This window comes from Lytechinus pictus, chromosome 2 (assembly GCF_037042905.1).
Source record: "Lytechinus pictus isolate F3 Inbred chromosome 2, Lp3.0, whole genome shotgun sequence".
Taxonomy (NCBI): domain Eukaryota; kingdom Metazoa; phylum Echinodermata; class Echinoidea; order Temnopleuroida; family Toxopneustidae; genus Lytechinus; species Lytechinus pictus.
Window position 1 is genome coordinate 59,802,042 of NC_087246.1, and position 7,076 is coordinate 59,809,117.

The window sequence follows — 7,076 nt, forward strand, 5'->3', positions numbered from 1 at the left end:
CTTTCTGACTTGTACTGAAACCAATTCTTTCCTCTGTCTGGTCCCTTTTTTAATATACATTATCAGGGTGGGAAATCAATTTTAATTTGTAGAAGAAATTTCTTTCACTTGAAGGGCTACTTTTTTGCACAACAAAAAATTATGCGGTATTGGCAAATATCATTCTGCCATATAGAGAATATTGATATTCTTGAATACTGTTTGGGCAGATCTTGGATCGACTCTAAAATAAGATGGTTGCCCCAAAGCATTTCATTGTGGGAATTTCAGAGGCAACTTTGGCCGAGATGAGGGCGAACTCTCATGTCGCATTCTATGTTGCACGGTGTACGGAGTACACTATGTCAGATACTAACTGTACTTTTAGTTTCATCCTTACATTTAGAATTAAAAGTTCAGACTGTGCAAGAAATGACTGAATAAAAAATAGATGACGAATCAGGTACTGAAATGTGTTATGTTATGGGACATAACGTGCTTGTGCAATATATGGTACATTGTGCCTAGATGACCTCACACATCTCAGATAGCAGACAAGTAGGCCTACATGTCTCAACGGCTTTCGAAGAGCACTTTATGTGGTCTGTAGGAACAGTATCTAACCACTCTCTAATCAATAAAATTATTCATTATTCCATTTTCCAATCATTGAGTTTTGGCAATCTCATTTGATCTAAGCTTTATCAACCCAATAGTATTAGCAAAGTTTTTATAAAATCAATATTCACTGTGATATGGACTGAATGTACATATGTAGCACATGTGTGTAATGTAAACAAAGGGAGGGAAGCATCCATGGTGACTTCGCCTCACGAACCTTTATTTCACCCACCAAGAGAGAGGGTAAGGTCTGTGATATGCATTACGAACCATGACGTACAGTGCATGAAAACAGACCAAGTTCTGCTTTTCATAAAATGGCATTGCTACCTTCTCATTTTTCCCTTCCTCTCATCCATCACATTCTCTGTAAAGCGCAGTGACTGAGACCCCGTTCACATTCATGAACTAGTTCCCCCTGAACTGACTCATCAGAAATCAATTCAGCAGGGGTGGATCCAGGATTTTCCAAAAGTTCTTCAATTTCAAAGAGGGGGCACACCTCGGTTTCAATGGCAATTTTTACATTACAAATTTTAATTTTTCTTCTCAAAAGGGGGGGGGGGCACGTGCCCCCCCCCTCCCTGAAACAATGGCAATTTTTACATTACAAATTTTAATTTTTCTTCTCAAAAGGGGGGGGGGCACGTGCCCCCCCCCCCCCTCCCTGGATCCGTGCATGGATTCAGGGTGAGCACTCCAAGTGATCTTAGAAGAGAACATGTTCCCAAGTCAATGTGGAAATGTGGAATTCAGTATGGCTTTGCATCATGAAGCATTTTATAACTGGAACCCCCCCCCCTTTCTTAAAACTTGGTGTTTAATTTGTCATTGACGGTTGAAAGATTTTGAAATCCTTCAATCTGATTGGCTGATAGAAAAATGGGGATATAATGGAGACACAGATGTGGAATGTTTTTAAATGAGTAAAAAAAATCAGTTATTAGAGTACAGCGTGATTTCTATTTCTAAACATATCTATATTGAAAACTTCTTAAGTATTTAAAGAATATTTGTAAGACAATCTAATCAAAACTAAATGCACATTTCACTGGAAGGAAAGAGAGCATAATAATGATGTCTTCTTTTTAAATTTCTAAATAGTTCTCAAAGAAATGACTTCAATCTTTAATTTTCTAGGGCTCTTTGGAGCATTTTGGGGGGAATATTGCTGAGATTATGTTTATGAACATATAGTCTCATCATATAAAATATTGTTTACAAGCATGTGAATGAGGTTTTACACCAATCTACTAGTATTGGAACATGAAGATTATGTATCTGTTTACGTAAAGTAGACATGTCATCAACTCATTAACTCTGTTTACTACTATGCTCAAATGTGCGTTTACTGATCGATACATTGTTGGTGTATAGTTCATCAAAACAAAGTTGTGATTTTGGGTTTGTACATGTTCACAACAATGCCACAACAACAAATTTAGAAATACTCAAAGGATTGCCTTCAAAATAATTACGGCCTCTCTCAAAGTCAGTTTTAGTTTCAGTTTAAATTCTTAAAAACATCAGATTGATACTGAATAATAGGAATCAAAGAAGCCTAAGAATTAAAAATTCAAGTTGGGGGATGAAACAAGAGATAAAATGAAAAAAAATAGATGTTTTAGGAATGGTTAGAAATCCTGGAAAAGGGGTACTGAATGTTTCTAGGCTTATTTAGAAAGGAAATGACCAATGTAAAATTCCTTGACAAGTGGCACATTTAAAATTTAGTGTTTTCCCTTGGTCACTCACGAGGTACTGAAGCCCAAGCTCCTTGGAAAACAGTGTAAATTTGACTAATAATAAGAAAATCATTTACATGTAGGGGAGATTTTGAAAACATGACCAATCAAGCTTGTGTAAAATATATACATCGACTTTCTCCTACCCCCCCCCCTCCCCCATGACCATTGAAGCTTGTGTATAGCAATATTTGCCCCCCCCCCATTCTGTAGCCTGAAAGTTCAATGGCATGCAACGGCAACATGCCCCACCCCCCTTGTCTATTTCTCACTCTCTCTCAACCCAAAGCTGAGTGATTGATCCCAAAATGAATACAAATATGTAATGCTCTAGATATACCAACTCAATCCTACGATTAATCACCTAGATTTGTGTAAAAGTGACACTGGGGGATGTTACACCAATCCATTGGCACTTGCGATGATGATACGAACACACGGAGGGTACACAATGAGAATCAATCAACAACTTAATGTCATCACGTCAGTCTAAAAGAATGCACTGTCTGTTGACTGACTGCTTGATCAAATATGTTCTTGCCATCTGTTGAACAAGCCCTATGTCGAATTGATACTGTATGACACTTTGTTCAAAGTATGTACATGTAGGCCTACATGAAGGCCTGCAATGTACCAAAAATACCCAAGTAGGACAAGTACAATGTACAGTGGCATATTTCAAATGACAAAATAAAACAAAAACAGGGGGCCATTGACAACACCATGATCCTAAAATGTTTGATTATGCAAGAACAGTGAAAAGGGCGTCAAAATGGCTAAATTCAGGAAAATACATGTAGGTTGCTGTTACAACGAATTGCCAAAATCAGCAATATTTTATAGATGATTGGGGCATGTAGGCCTACAATGAAATTAGTGCCCATTCATATCTGAATGGTTTACATAATATTCCATGAAAAACTTATTAAGTCAAAATCCCAACATTGTATCTACATTCTTTTTTTGGTTCTGTATAATAGAACAATATGATTGCAAAATTCATAACTAGCGCATCAATGATGTGGAGCTCATCCGGCATCTCGCAACGAAATTAAACACAATTTTCATTTCAGCCCGGTCAACACTAGTAAATTATATTGGTGACATAAATTGAGGATACAGAATTAAAATTGATGAAGAAATGACGTATAAGCATTTTTTGTGATCTACATGTATGAATAAATTTCATATAAATTAAGCATAAATAATTTTCTAGTCAAAAATTCTTAACTCTGTGTAGAACCTTGGTGAACCTCATTTAGCTCTCAGATGGAACAAAATTAATCAAAATCAATCAACAAATAAATTGTAAGTATTTTTGTGAGTTTTGAAAATATATGAATAAATTAGCATATTTAATGAGCTTCAAAATTCTGTGTTGAAATTTGGTATCACCACCTCGAGCTAATGCTATCATATAAAGCAAACAAAATTGAAATTGATCAACAAATGAAGAAGAAAATTTTTTTTTTGTGATTTATGAATGAATTTTGCATAATTAGCATAAATAATTTTCTAGACAAAATTTTAAAATTCTGTGTAGAAATTTGGTGAACCTTATGAAGTTCTACCAGATGGAAGAAAAAAAAATCAAAATTGGTCAACATTTTATGTGAATTTTGAAAACTATGCATAAATTAGCATATTTCATGAGTTTCAAAATTCTGTGTAGAAGTTTTGAATCCCCCGCCTACATGTTGAATAGAATTGAAATCAGACTTGAAATGACGAAGAAGAAGCATTTTGAAATTCAGTCAACAAATAAAGAAGAGGCATTTTCTGTGATTTATGAATTTCGCATAAATAATTTTCTACTCCAGATTAAAAAATTCTGTGTAGAAGTTTGGTGAACCTCATGAAGCTCTCTACCAGATGGAAGAAAAAAAAATCAAAATTGGTCAACAAATAAAGAAGAAGCAATTTATGTGAATTTTTAAAAATATGCATACATAAATTTCGCATAAATAAGCATAACAAGTGGAATGCCTCTGGCAGTCTCGCCTGCATTACTCAATCCGATATAGCAGCAGTGCTTCCTTTGAAAATAGCTAATGAATATTATTCACAGAAGAAAACACTATTAATTTTATGCCCATAGACCCAAAATGACCTTTGACCATGATCATGTGACCTAAGACGTGTGCAAAACAATCATTCATACTTGATTATCCTTATGTCGATGTTTCATGAGCTAGATCCATAAACTTCCTTTATTATAGTTATAATGCCAATTCAACACATACTCCCAACACGGTCAGAGTTCATTGACCTTTAAATGACCTTTGATCTTGGCCATGTTCCTGAAATGCATACAGGGTATTTAGGGATACACTGCTGCTCTTATGTCCAAGTTTCATGAACTAGATCCATAGACTTTTAAAGTTATGATGACAATTCCACAAATACCCCCAGCATTACCAAAGTTTGTTAACCCTAAATTACCTTTGACCTTGGTCATGTGACCTGAAACTCGCACAGGATGTTCAAGGATACTTGATTGCTCTCATGTCCACGTTTCATGAACTAGATCCATAAAATTTCAAAATTATGATGACAATTCCTCAAATAACCCTAACATGGCCAAAGTTCGTTGACCGTAAGTAACCTAATTTGACCTTAGTCATGTGACCTGAAACTCAGGCAGGATCTTCAGTGATACACTATTACCCTTATGTCTATGTTTATGAACTAGGTCCATATACTTTCGAAGTTATGACAACATTTCAAAAACTTAATCTTGGTTCAGATTTCGATATTGATTCCCCCAACATGGTCTTAGTTCATTGACCCTAAATGACCTTTGACCTTGTTCATGTGACCCGAAACTCAGGCAAGATGTTCAGTAATACTTGATTACCCTTATGTCCAAGTTTCATTAACTAGGTACATACACTTTCTAAGTTATGATGACATTTCAAAAACTTAACCTTGGTGAAGATTTCAATGTTGACGCCGCCGCCGGAATAGCGGCGCCTACATGTATGGTCTCGCTCTGCTATGCAGGCGAGACAAAAATTGTTCTAGTCAAAATTTCAAAATTTTGTGTAGAAGTTTGGTGAACCTCATGAAGCTCTACCAGATGGAAGCAAAAAATTCAAAATCGGTCGACAAATAAAGAAACATTTTTTGTAAATTTTGAAGAATGTGCATAAATTAGCATGTTATAATGAGTTTCAAAATTCTGTGTAGAAGTTTTGAATCCCCCACCTAGTGCTATCATATAAAGCAAACAGCATTGAAATCGGACTTGAAATGGCGAAGGAGAAGCATTTTGAAATTGTGGACGGACGACAGACGACGGATGCCACGCCACCGCATAAGCTCATCTGGCCCTTCGGGTCGGATGAGCTAATAAGTTACATTTCATTATTACAAGAAAATAATTCCTGTGATGTTAAACCAGGAGGGGATCTCATTAACCACAAGAATAGTTCACCAGACACAATTAATTTGTGAAACATCCATAGATCTGTATTTAATATCATAACTAGCCTTTTTTTCATCTTTTTATGAGGGCAATTTTAATACAACTTGAGGTGAACTGCCCCTTGCTCTCAGTCTCAGGTACCTTGTAGGTAAATGCTGATTATATTGGTATCTTTGTATAAATCTACTTTAAAGTTTTATGTTAACTGGCATGTACAATGACTCACTGCTAAGTGCCAACAATCATTATAATGGAAGTGTAAATCATTTACTAGCCCAAAACGTACATGCATGTCTTTTATACTGCTTTGTGAAGATTTTGACAATATATCATACATGTAATTTAGCCAACTTGGCATCTGAAGAGTACAAACTCTGAACAATTTATGGTGCATCTCAAAATCAACGAAGCTGCTCTTTTTTACTAAAAGGCCTATTTACAGAACTAAATTACATGTACAGGTCTCCATATTCTCAAGGAATTTTTACTACAATATTATATAAAGTGTCAAAGTGTTACTTCATGTATATAGGTACATTACATGTACATGTATGGAAGTCTCATAACGTTTTCTAAACAAGTGCTCACTCTAAAAGCACAGAATATATTCAGTGAACTACAGTACACTTCAAGGAGTGTTATTATTTATTTTGGAATGTTACAGTGAGTCAAAGAAAGCTTGCACGGGATGTTCAGTGATACTTGATTACTCTCACTGGCGCCCACTGGCGGATCGGGGGGGGGGGGGGGGTGGCAAAGCCCGCCCGTGCCCCCCCCCCCCCCTTCTGAGAAGCAAAATTAAACTTTGTAAAGGAAAAATGCCGTTAAATCAGAAGTGTGCCCCCCTTTTGAAAGTGAAGACTTTTTGGGGGAAGAAATATCCTTAACTTTTGGTTAAAAACCTTCTTTTTTTGCTTGTCAAATTTTTCCTAGGAAAAATGTGCCCCCTCCTGCCAAAAAAGCCTGGATCCGCCCCTGATTACTCTTATGTTTAAGTTTAAAAAGCTATATCCTTAAAATTTCAAAGTTATGGTAATTCAACAAATACCACAAATTTGGCCAAAGTTCATTCAACCCTAAATGACCTGAAACTCAGCCAGGATATTAACCTTTTGAACCCGATAGGAACATCGACCTACCAGTGAACGCGCATATACCCGATAGAAAGCCATGTGACTTAAAAACATGGGTTCTAAATGTCAGGTGATATTTTGAAGATGACATCATCTTTCTAGTACGTGTAGGGATATTTTGTTAGTACTGATTTCAGAAGGTTTTGGCCTAAAAATGGCCAAAATATGCCA